The 13,648-nt window shown below is 33.8% G+C and overlaps 1 protein-coding gene across 2 annotated transcripts in view; it reads right to left on the bottom strand.

The window, feature by feature from the left end:
- conu (Rho GTPase-activating protein conundrum) overlaps positions 1-13,648 on the bottom strand; it is a 222,351-nt gene that overhangs the window by 79,390 nt on the left and 129,313 nt on the right. For both annotated transcript variants that reach the window (XM_073957072.1, XM_073957074.1), the window contains one exon: positions 8,967-9,013. The gene's annotated coding sequence lies outside the window, so the exon portion shown is untranslated. The remainder of the gene's footprint in view (positions 1-8,966; positions 9,014-13,648) is intronic.

Genomic DNA, 13,648 nt, shown 5'->3' with positions numbered 1-13,648 from the left:
TCGTTTTTGTTCAATAGTGTGCTTCACCAGTCGTTTATGCTTCATGTACCTGAAGATCCTCTTTTATTCTATAGGTGAAGAATTATCTATTCACTAAAAAATGAACACCGAAATAATCTGTCATAGTTGTTTTTTCAGTGAAGCGCTTAATTGAACTAGTTCTTTGTTCGCTAAAATAAGGCAGGTCCCAATAACCTAGCACAGCGTTTTCTTCAGTGAACCGTTCAATTGAGCTAGTTAATTTTTGGTCAATATTGTGCTTCATCCGTATGGCTTAGTCGTTTATCTGTCAGTAGATTCTCTTTTATTGTTGAGTTCACGGCTTATCTGTTCTCTAGAAATGAAAAAATCGAATAACAGTTGCTTTCGTCAGTGAAGAGCTTTTTTGAACTAGTTCTTTTTGTGAAGTAAAAAATACCAAAGTATTCAAAGGCTAAGTTTTGCCTAACAAATATACCATTGTCAACAAGCATCCTTCAACAGATCAGAATAGTTGTTCTAACTAGTCCGAATATATTATTTAATTTTAAAGTTGGCTCTTCTCTAAGTAGTTCATCTGAAATAACTGGGCACATTAGCTTTCCACTTACCACATTGTGCTCATGTGCGTAGCGGGGGTATCATCATGATATGATCAAGCCAACACAGTCTTTGGCCTCTAGATCATTTGACAATTTTTCTCTCAAACACACCAATTACTGACTTTTTTCTTTGTGGAAGTACCCATACTTAGTCCAAAGTAGGACATCGATTGCTACTTGATTAGACTATCTCCGTGTCTGAAACCTTGTTTATTAGTGAACTGCCCGTTTATAAGTTAATGTCATCGTGCAAAGTCGTATAAGCTTTACGGGAATTCCAAACTTAGACATAGCTTGTAATACTTTTGTGCCTCTTGAGTTTTCTTCAAAATTTGCCGTAAGGCGAAGTTCTGGGCCAATGGTTTATCTTAATTTATCTTAGGTTTTAGTTGTTCTCAAAATACACTGGATACTATGGGGAGCAGACTTGTGCCCCTTTTTATGGACGGGACGCTAACGAACTGATGAATATTAGTGATAGGTAAGTCGACTTTCTATTAATCGACTTTTTGCAGTCAAAAGACTAAAAGTCGAAGTCTACTTTCGATGGGAGGGAAAATCGCATAATCGAGTACCTTGTGATCGATTTTGGTCATATATTTCAGTTGACTTGGTGGTTCTACAGTTGTCTGATAGCTACAAAATTATCTGCAAAGGTTCAAAATAAAACTGCAAAATCGACGAATAATCGATTTTCTGAGGTTATCAAAAAGTCGAAAGTCAAGTTCTAGGACAACTGAAATAATCGCCAGACCGAAAAATCGAAGTTTTAGTTTTTGACCAAAATCGAAAAGTCGAAAACTCGTTTATTGTTTTCAATTACTTATCCATAATGCATATTCCTTATCACATCGTTCCCTCCAATCCACACAGCTGGACTTGTATCCAATGCTGACTTATTATTTAGCCAACATAAAGCTGTCTGAATCTCATAATGACTGGAAATTGGTACTGAGATCTCGTCAACATCGGTGCTGCTTGTTAACAATACATTGGAAAATGCTCATTCCAGGGTCACATGCTCGGAGAATGGAGGAGAATGTGCTTGAACCAAAGCCATCAGTTTGGTAGTATTTTCTGGTTTCATTTTGACTCCCGTACATCTCAATTTGTTTGCACATGCGCTTTTCCATTACTCTATTTTTTACGGAAAATACGTTACTCCTCCCTTCTTTTTCGTATGTAATGTGTGTTGCATACTTTTAGGTGTCAAATAGGGAATGCAATTATTATGCATTCCCATATGATGTTTGAAGTTAATTTTCATACTTCAATGAATACATATGCATTTAACTATTATATTCAACATTACAAAATGAGCACTAAGGAATTTTGAAAAGAAATGCATAATAAGTAACTAGAACAGCTGTTCCTTGCAATTTGTAAGAAACTGGTATAAATAAAGCGCCACAAAATGTATTAAAAACCTGAATTAAAAGAAAAAAGATTACAGATAAAACGTTATGCCATAACCGTACCACCGCCAACAACAGGAAAACTCTTTGCAAACGTTACAAGAATAACACAATGCAAATATTTTAAACTTAACTTAAATATTTTACTGTAGCCATAAAGTAACTGCATCCAGTTATCCAGTCTGATGTCTGTCTTTCTCTTCTGCCTCCCTGCCAAGAGGCATTTATTGTGTGGAGGTATTTAGCACTTAAATCCATAGACACTTAGGCAGAGAGACCCAGAGGGAGACGGGTAAAATGTGGAAAATCTTTTTTTATAATTTCAAGGTAATTTTAACTGTTCATTGTTAACTATTCTTAACAACGGTAACAAATAGTCAAGCTCAACTCAGCCAGTTGTTATCCAGACAACAAATGCAACTTTAAAGCCATTGACAGAAGCAAAAATTCATAGCATTAGTTGTGGGCATTAATATTGTTGTTTTATATTTTTGTTTGTTGTTTTGTTTTTTTCTTCACGTGTTGTCTGTATTTTTTTCGATAATATTGAATGAAATATGTTTAAAGTTATGGAAATTGTGGTTTCTCTCTCGGTGAATTGTAAGATGCAAACAATGGAGCAGCTATTTGCGGTTGAAAATCATGGGGAAAAGGCCAATTGCAGTATTGTATTCAAACGACCTTGTCTTTTGCTTCATGCTCACAACTATTATCATTGCTTAGGAGATCTTTTAAAAAGAGGTATCTTAAATAACAAAAAATATAAACGTCTGTCCAAATACACACTTGAGTTTCGTCTTAGAAACACCCACTACTAAATAATGTCCGTAATGATATTTACCATAAAGAATAGATGTAATAATTACGAGACAAAATGTGAACAAGTTTGTCTAAACAGTCTACCAGGCTAATTGAATTGATCGTAAGTTTCCAGTTGAATATTTAATTATAATTATATTGTCTCTTGTCTGCTTTGAAATAATTATAAATTTGAAGCATAAATAAGTTTATTAGCTAGTTTATGAATGCTTAAATGAACTGTAGGTGATGCCATATAAATGCGCTTAATTCTTAAAGATGTAATAATTAACAAATAAAAAAGTATCAGTCGCCTTTGCCGACAGAGATATACCCTCAGCCTGAGTGAATTGAAACTCATTTTCCCAAAAAAAACATATGTATTTAGGGGGAAGTCTCCCTTGTCCCTTTGGGGATGTTGTGGGAACATATGTATGTATTTAGGGCGTATGTATGTATTTGGAAGTGTGTATCATTTTGGGAGCCATTCGCCACAATGGAACCATTATATCAGGAAACATGGACTTGCCCACGAGAAACATTATATCGCTGTAAACAGGGCCACTAGCAGTGGCCGCGCCTAAACAAAATTGTTGAATATTTAAGTGGGTGGTTCCCCTATAGAGTGGAGCGATATATACCGCTTTTGAACATAAACTAAGTTTGGACAAAATATTTCGAGCATTTTTTCTGAATGTTTGTGGGGGAGGTACAGAAACCTATAGGCACCATCTTTGAATTTCACCTAATATTCGAAGAAATATAACGATATGCAATGTGTGGACCAACGCAGTGTTCGGTTCGGGTGGTGCGCACCAGCCACAACACATGCTGACCTTAAGGGTTGTTTACAACTTTCGGGTCATTTTCTCAAGAATTATGGACTTGTCATTGAAAAAACTTGTACCATCGTAATATGGGCCTTGAGTGCAACCTGTTGCAAGAAAAATCAACTTTCGGGTCATTTTCTCTTGAGTGCAACCCGTTGCAAGAAAAATCAAAACTATTCGAAATGAGTTCCTAACCTGCACTTTTATGAAATGTTGTGTGGGAGGAGTAGACATATATAGTCCATATTCTAATCTGAACTAAGTCTCGTAGAAATATTATGATGTCCAAAGTATGGACCAAATCGGTGCCTGCCTTCTAGAGTTATAGTGCGCATCATTTTAGCGCAAAGTTTTGAACTGTTGTAGGTACCCAAAGGAGTGGACCGATAAGGCCTATATTACAACTTGATTTAAGTTTGGGCAAAATATTACGGCTGCCAAATTTTAGACCGAATCAGTTTATCCGTTCGAGAGTTACCGAGTGCTCCATCTACCATACATGATGCCATAACGGGTTTTTACAGCTTTCGGGCTATTTTCTGAGGAAATATAGACTTGCCACTGAAAAAAAAATTTTACCGTCGTAATGGGGCCAGCGAATAAAAGTTGCTACAAAAAAAACATCAAAAGGATTCAAGAGGAGGTCTTAAACTGCACTTTTCCAAATTTTTGCGTGGAAGGTACCCGAAGGGTTGGACTGGTATGGTCCATCTTCGAACTTAAACTAAGTTTGAACAAAATATTACGAAAACCAAGTTTTGGACCAAATCGGTTAATCCGTTCGAGAGTTGTCGTGCGCTCCAGGCAGATGGATATTGCAAAATCGACTCCAAATTATTATTTTGATAAATTTTGTACCCTTAGCATAAAGACCTATATCCCTATATCCCATTTTTAGAAGAGCTTTAGAAGATCTAAAGAAGGCTATAGAAGAGCTTTAGATAACTTGTAGAAGGTCTTCTTTCCATAGAAGTCCTGTAGAAGGTATTTTTTCGATAGAAGACCTGTTGAAGGTCTTCTTTCCACAGGATAACTGTAATAGTTCTTCTTTCCATAGAATACTTTAAAATGTCTTCTGACTGTAGAATACCTTTAGAAGACCTTTTTCCATAGAGGGCCCGTAGAATTCTTTCCCTAATAGGAATTCTTTCCATCAAAGACTTTGGAAGGCCTTATTGCTGTAGATGATCTTAAAAAGGTCTCTTTTCGATAGAAGTCCTGTATAATGTATTATTTCATGTTTTAGAAGAGCTTTAGGAGACCTAAAGAATGTTATAGAAGAGCTTTAGAAGACCTGTAGAAGGTCTTCTTTCCATAGAAGACCTTAAGAAAGTCTTATGGCTGTAGATGACTTTAAAAAGGTATTTTTTCGATATAAGACCTGTAGAAGGTCTTCTTTCCATAGAAGTCCTGTAGAAGGTATTTTTTCGATAGAAGACCTGTTGAAGGTCTTCTTTCCACAGGATAACTGTAATAGTTCTTCTTTCCATAGAAGACTTTAAAATGTCTTCTGGCTGTAGAATATCTTTAGAAGATCTTTATCCATATAGGGCCCAAAGAAGGTCTTCTTTCCATAGAAGATATTCTTTTCATCGAAGACTTTAGAAGGTCCTCTTTTATACAAGAGCTTTAGAAGACCTATAGAAGATCTTCTTTCCATAGAAGGTCTGCAGAACGCCTTATTTTCGAAGAAGACCTATAGAAGATCTTTTTTCCATAAAATACCTGTAGAAGGCTTTAGAAGTTATTTTTTTTCTTCTTCTTCTTTCCATAAAAGACCTGTAGAAGATATTTATTCAGAGAAGTCCTATTGAAGGTCTTTTATACATAGAATACCTATAGAAGGTATCTTATACATGTAAGATCTATTGAAGGTCGTTTATACATGGAGACCTGCAGAAGGTAGTTTATTCATAGAAGACCTATACCTTTGGAAGGTCTTCTATACGTACAAATGGTCTTTGGAAGAACGTATAGGAGATTTTCTAAGACCACAAGGATGTAATTTAACCATAAAAGTCCTTTAGAATTAGCCTAGAAGACTCATAGAAGGTAATCTAACCTGAGAGAGGTTTCTATTTCTCTAGAAGAAGTATAGAAAGCCATCTAATCCTACAATCCCACGGCAGCCGGATTGACCCGGAACCATAGTGTTTCGGCCAGCGGCTGCCAACCCAGTATTAAACGTATGCTTCTACGTATGTTTAAATGCTGCTACAACAACAACAAGTCCTTGAAAAAACACCTGTAAGGGATCTTATCTCTGTAAAAAAATTGTTCGACCACGGATACCCCAAATGCCTAAATTAGTTCAAAACATTTATCTTAACATGTTTTCAAGCTGTTGGCACCTTTATATGGGGGACATACCAAAACACGGACGATGATTTGGTGGAGGATCTTCGGTAACCCCTGTTTCGTGACCCCTGAAAGTGTCAAATTACAGCTAGTACGGTTTAAACTTTTAGCTAAAATCCTCAAAATACCGAAAAGTGGGGGTACCGTTATATAGGGGCTATACCAAAACATGTAAGGATTTTTTGTGAAAATGTTTCGTGATCACTGAAAATCTCAAGTGTCAAATTTCAGCTAGTTCGGTTAAAAATTGTATCTCATATCCTCAAAATACAGAAAATCGGGGGTACCGTTATATGGGGGCTATTTCAAAACGTGGACCTATATTGACGATTTTTTGTTTAGAAGTTTCGGGACCACTAAAAATCTCAAATTTCAAATTACATCTAGTTCGATCAAAAATTTTAGCTAAAATCCTCAAAATACCGAAAATCAGGGGTACTGTTTTATGGGGACAATACCCAAACGGACCAACTTTGCAATTTTTAGTGGAGAAGTTTATTGGTCATTGGAAACCTCAAGTGTCAAATTGATGTCAATTTGTTTGGAAAATCGAAAAAAATAACTTAAATCAGGAGGTACCGTTATATGAGGGCTATACCAAAATGTGGATCTATCTTGACAATTTTTAGTGGAGAAATTTCTTGGCCATTGAGGACCTATTTTTAGAACAGTTGAGATGAATTTATGCTCAGTTTCAGCACACACTAATGTTATTTTGCTCTCTGCGGGATTTGAACATGCGAAGTTGTGATTTGTAGCCAAACACACTACTCACTGTGCCGCGAGTATGAACATTGAGGGTTGTTTAAACGCTTACATGTGCACCACCAACTCTTCGTATTTTTGCTACCAAAAAAATTGTTTACCCAGCGTAAGTGCTGAACACACAATTTTTGGTTTTGTAGCCGGACATACACGCTCCGAGCCCCCACACTCATTACTTAGTAAGGAGTAAAGTAATTTTGACTTGTTATTTTTTAAGAAAAATCCATTTTTTATTTTTAAGATTTTGCCTTTTTAGGTCGAAGGTCATAATTTGTGAGATTTTAATTAATTTAATTAATCGAGCTATATCTAACGAAGTCCTACATACACATCAATCGCTAGGCGATGTTCGTTTCGTTAACTGGTAAGGTTAACATCATCAGTAGTGGAATTCTGTAACTCATTTTTCGAGTTACCGACAAATATCGGTAAAATTAAAATGCTTATATTTTCAGTAATTAACGAAAATTTTTGGTAAGATAACAACCAAAATAATGCTGTTGCTACATTTTAACGATAGCAACAGTGCTGTCAACTTTTATTGATACTTTTCATTCATAATTTTGCGTTTTAATGTTACCGATATTTGTCGGTAACTCAAAAAATGAGTAACAGAATTCCACTACAGGCAGATTAGATGTTGTTGTTGCTAGACAAATTTTCGTCATTTGGACCTTACAAGATTACAAATTTGCAAATGTGAATTTTAAGTTGAAGCTTTTTGTTTCCAAAGACAAGTCATTTTTTCATTATTTTTCAGCTTACTGGTAATGCAGAAAGTAACATGTTTACATAACTTTGTAATGGGTTATTCGCCTCATATGGCTTCCAAATTTTACTGGGTGAAATGCCTATTTTTATATACTGTTATAGCGGCATTTTTGGTCTTAAAACTTCACTGTCTTATTATATAAGCGTCTGGCCGGCTTTTATAGAGTTAGGGAGCCGTGTTTTTTTGCAAAGTTATGCAATTTTTTGCTCAGTGTTTGCGATTTTTTTATGATTATTATTTTACGATGACAGACAGAAACAAAATATGACAAACCCAGCCAAATGTAAGTAAACTTAACGAATAAATAGCAAAACAGAAAAAAAAATAACCAACAAATGAAATGAAACTTGTTTTTCCAGATAGTTGAATATTGTTTAACATAATTTGTGTGTTTTACTTCTACAACATGCCAACACCAACATGTGTAAAAAAAATGGTAATATACAGTGAAACATTGGTAAATGGGACAATTGGAAGAACTTGAAATATTTTGCTTTAAAATACCCTAACATTGAATGTTTATAATTAATTTCTCGTTGGAGTCGAGCTTAATGACCGAAGATTTTCTTGCAAGTTAAAAAAGAAAGCCGTAGATTCGAAACCACACTACCACCATTATGTGACCGGTTTCGCTGTTAATAGCAGCGCATCAGACATATCGGCTGTGAGTGAAGCCACTCTCTGTCATCGAACTTTTAATTTCTCAAATGCAAGTTGTTTTTTTACCGTGATGAGATTTTTTTCTCATTCAACCTTCATGGCTTCCACGACAAACGCTTTTAGCTTAGCCTTTTAATATTAATTTTAATTAATTTATCGTTGGAGTCGAGCTTAATAACCAACGATTTTTGGCAAGTGAAGAAGAATATTTAATGTTCATGTTTTTAATAAAATTCTTGAATCCTTTCTTTCTGAGATTTTTTTTTTTGGCAAATAACCATGATTAATTTTGTAAGGCTCTACTGTTCCCACAAACTACAAAAACATACATACATATATTATATAAACCATAAACATGTCTAATATATTATTTGTTTAAATTTACATTTATTAAAAATAAAATGTTGACTCTAACAGAAAAAAAAACATCACTGCTGGTAAGGCAACTACAACCACCATGTGGAACCTGAGTCTTTGGGTGTTGTGTGTGTGATTTTTTCAAATCAATTAAATAATTCAAATTCAGTTAAAGTTGCGTAAAAATTTCATTTGGTCCGGCTGCCTAGTGTCTGTATAAATTTTGGTGTTTAGCATTTGATTAACATATTTATGGGATTATTGAAAGAATTTATTAATGGTTTTTTTTTCTGAGGGGTTTGGTACGGGCTGTTTGGAGTGCTAATTGTTGTTTAATAAATATTTATAACAAACTCTATTTTCAGAGACAATTTTCATAATTGATGTTTGTGGGTAAAGTTGCCACAGTTTTTTTTTTCTTTTAACTTACCTTTAAATTTATTTAAATTCTGCCATTAACATACATTGGCTTTTGCTCTGAAAGGAAAAGAAAAAAATATATTTGTTAAAAAGTTGTGTAATTATTTTATTACTACTTATTTAAATATTCAGACAAGACAATTTGAAACAATAAATCATTTTTAATAATTGTTTAGCACATTGTTTCATCGCTTCAAAATATTTTGATATTTAGAACCTGTTGTTCTTTTTATTAGAATTTGGTGATAAATTTTGCTATAATGCCAAAGGGAGATTTAATTCATTGGTGAACGTTGAGAGAAAAAGAAGAAGAGTCATAAAATAAATGTCATAGAAGCTCAATAAAAAAACATGATTAACGGGGGAATTTTGTTTACTGAACTATATGATTATAGATAGATGATGTAGGTAATTCCATGTGATTTACACTCAATTTAGTAGTATTTAAATTTTTTTATTTGAAAATATCAATTTTTTATATTTTTATAATGATAGCTTACGGTAGAGCCAGAAAATACATATTCTGAGAGAAAAATATAGTATTGTAAATATTTAAAAATACATATTGTTGTATTACCAGGGTTTTCATTGCCTGTATTATTGTTAGTTAAGTCTATAACTAAAAAAATAAATTTATTTAATTAAATGTAAAACAAGTTTCTTCAAATTATTCACTTTAGATAATTTATTGAAAAATATAGTATTGTAAATAATTAAAAATACATATTGTTGCCTTAACCAGGGTTTTCCTTACCACTATTATTACTAGTTAAGCCTATAGATTTTAAAAACAAATATTTAAATTTATTTAATTAAAAGTAAAACAAGTTTCTACAATTTATTCACTACTTTATTATATTAGGTCTTAATACAGCCGGGATTTGTAAAATACTCAGTGATATATTTGAAACCAGTTGATATTTATTACAATTATCGCCAAGGGAAATTGCTATCATGTTTTCTTGTTCGGTAAATTAAAAATAAATTATTACATGAAGATTTATCTTGACTTGGCAATAAAGGTGTGGTCGATTGACACAGTTTTACACAATCTCATGACATAATTAGCAAAGAATTCACAACGTCATAAAACAAGAGCTAACGTCAAAGATGAGTCTTTTTAGTTATTAATAAAGAAATTCAGTTTATTATTATTTTTTCAGCAACAAATCATATTTTATTTATATTGTGAATTTTAACTGTTAGTATTTTTACTGTTTATATTTTCCAAGAGGAAGATAAGAACATTTAAAATCACGAATTATTTTGTAATTCAAACAAACCGTTATTTTTACACATATGGGGCAATGGAAGGTATCAAGGAACAGTCAGTTCCCAACTATGTAGCAAAAAAATCCTCAGGTCCAAGAGGACACTTTTTTATAGAAAAAAATTCCTTAGGTCCATGAGGACAATTTTTCTATAGAAAAAAATTCCTCAGGTCCTTGAGGAGACTTTCTTTCTATAAAAAAAATTCCTCAGGTCCCTGAGGACACTTTTTTTCTATAGAAAAAAATTCCTCAGGTCCCTGAGGAAATCTTTTTTCTACAGAAAAAAATTCTTCAGGTCCCTGAAGACACTTTTTTCTATAGAAAAAAATTCTTCAGGTCCCTGAAGACACTTTTTTCTATAGAAAAAAATTCTTCAGGTACCTGAAGACACTTTTTTCTATAGAAGAAAAATTCCTCAGGTCCCTGAGGACACCTTTTTTCTATAGAAAAAAATTCCTCAGGTCCCAGAGCACACTTTGAGGACACTTTTTTCTATAAAAAATTCCTATAGAAAAAATTCCTCATGTCCCTGGGGACACTTTTTTATAGAAAAAAAAATCCTCAGGTTCCTGAGGACACTTGTTCTATAAAAAAAATTCCTCAAGACCCTGAGGACACTTTTTTCTATAGAAAAAAATTCCTCAGGTCCCTTAGGACACTTTTTTTCTATAAAAAAACCCTCAGGACCCTGAGGACACCTTATTCTATAGAAACAAATTCCTCAGGTCCCTGAGGACACTTTTTTTCTATAGAAAAAAATTCCTCAGGTCCCTAAGGACACATTTTTTCTATAGAAAAAATTCCTCAGGTCCCAGAGGACACTTTTTTCTAGAGAAAAAAATTCCGCAGGTCCCTAAGGACACTTTTTTTCTATAGAAAAAAAAAATTCCTCAGGTCCCTGAGGACACCTTTTTTCTATAGAAAAAAATTCCTCAGTCCTTGAGGACACTTTTTTCTATAGGAAAAAATTCTCAGGTCCCTGAGGACACTTTTTTCTATAGGAAAAAATTCCTCAGGTCCCTCAGGACTTTTTTATAGAAAAAACTTCCTTAGGTCCCTGAGGACACTCTTTTCTATAGAAAAAAATTCCTCAGGTTCCTGAGGACACTTTTTTTCTATAGAAAAAAATTCGTCAGGTCCCTGAGGATACTCTTTTCTATAGAAAAAAATCCTCAGGTCCCTGAGGACACTTTTTTCTATAGAAAAAAAATCCTCAAGTCCCTGAGGACACTTTTTTCTATAGAAAAAAATTTCTCAGGTCCCTGTGGACACTTTTTTATAGGAAAAAAATCCTCAGGTCACTTTTTTCTATAGAAAAAAATTCCTCAGATGCCTGAGGACACTTTTTTCTATAGCAAAAAATTCCTAAAGTGCCTAAGGATACTTTTTCTATAGAAAAAAATCCTCGTGTCCCTGAGGGCACTTTTTTCTATACAAAAAAGTCCTCAGGTTTCTGAGGACACGTTTTTCTATAGAAAAAATTCCTTATGTCCCTGGGGCACTTTTTTCTATAGAAAAAAATCCTCAAGTCCCTGAGGACACTTTTTTTCTATAGAAAAAATTCCTCTGGTTCCTAAGGACACTTTTTTCTATAGAAAAAATTCCTCAGGTCCCTGAGGACACTTTTTTCTATAGAAAAAATTCCTAAGATCCCTGAGGACACTTTTTGCTATAGAAAAAAATTCCTCAGATCCATGAGGACACTTTTTTCTATAGAAAAAAATTCCTAAGATCCCTGAGGACACTTTTTGCTATAGAAAAAAATTCCTCAGATCCATGAGGACACTTTTTTCTATAGAAAATAATTTTTACTATAGAAAAAATCCTCATGTCACTGATTTATTTATATTTACATTACGATGCGTTTAAGTACTATTTTAAATTATGAAGTTTAACTTTTAATATTTTTTATTGTTTATATTTACAAGAGGAAGATAAGAACATTTAAAATCACAAATTGATTTATAATTCAAACAACCCGTTAGAGTTTAATGGAAGATATCAAGGAAATGTTCCCAACTGTTAAGTTTTTTCTCATGGTGGAATGTGCAAAATTGTCCACCCGTTCGATTTTATCGCCGTTTTAAATTGACTTGTTTCTTAATTTTCCTTCGATATAAATCACCACCCAAAGTTCATTACTTCCAACGACATTTTTGGCAAAAAGATAATAAAGCCTATTAAAGACAATAACGACAAAAATATCTAAAAATAAAAAAAAAAAAAATCACAACAAAGCCCAAAAATATCTCAGACAAAACCATTAACCTTACCAAACTCTATTATGGCGACAAATAGGCAAATGAATAAGCGGCCACATTTATGAACTATTGGAGCTGTATTGTGTTTCTGTGTAACCAAAAAGAAAAGATCCAAGAAACAGAACCCAATTTAGCAAAACTGGGGAACAAAGAAAAAAGGTAACAGCAAAACAAAGCGGTGAATAATCTCTTTGTGTTTTTCTTAATTTTATTTTGCCACAATAGCTCAAAAGTCAAGTGGCGCATGCGTGCCATTTTGACTTTGGCCGGTTGGCTGGCCATTTGACTGGGGTTAATCATTTTGCAAAGAACATTTTAGCTTGTGTTTCTGCTGCTTAAGCTGTGTGGTAGCTGTGTGGTTTTAACTTGGCCAATACTTAATGCCTGTGTAAGAGTGAGTTTTTTGGTATTTAGTGGTAGCTAGAGTAGGTTTTGTTCTTCTCCTTCTTCTTATGTGTGAGTTCAAAGTGAAAGACTAAACAAATTAAACGCTCTATGTTTTGCTGAAGATGTCCGTCGTCCATCAGTCAGTCTGCTAGTCATTTATGGTGTGCATGTAAATTTTGTGTAGAACGTTTTTTCTTTGTTTTGCTTCTTGTTTTTTACACTCATATTGCGTTTGTTTGTTTGCTGTTTTGCTTATTTTAAGTTGTGAATAATGATGATGATGGAAGTTATTGGTAGGTAGTAGTTGTTGTTGATTACTAATTAGTCAGCATTTTTATAAAGAACTTGTGGTTTTTTTTTACCGAAAACCACGAATGGTTTTATACTTAAACAAAGGAATACAGGGATTTTGACGCAGTTGGTAATTACCTGAACTGCTGACGAATTACTACATCATTTGAATATATTCTGCTCATCACCGAAATTGGCTTTATCATCGTATTGTCTAACATGATCAAGATAAAAAATTGTGAGAGAATATGAAATGGTCTTATGCCATTGTGTTTTTGGTCTTATACCATTAAGTTTTCTATAAGACTTCTGTTCCTCTGAAACTTCTGCGAATCCACTCGCTCTTCCATAGGACCAATTAGACTTATACCATACCACTTGGACCACTTGGTCTTCACTTGGTCTTATACCAGACCCCTTGGTCTTCTATAAGACCACTTGTGGAAGTTCAAGTCGTTTCACAGAAGACTACAAGGCCCCAG

The sequence above is a fragment of the Musca autumnalis genome, unplaced genomic scaffold (genome assembly GCF_047663935.1).
Source record: "Musca autumnalis isolate F117 unplaced genomic scaffold, ASM4766393v1 scaffold_5, whole genome shotgun sequence".
NCBI classification, from domain to species: domain Eukaryota; kingdom Metazoa; phylum Arthropoda; class Insecta; order Diptera; family Muscidae; genus Musca; species Musca autumnalis.
This window is presented reverse-complemented; position numbering and strand designations above follow the sequence as displayed.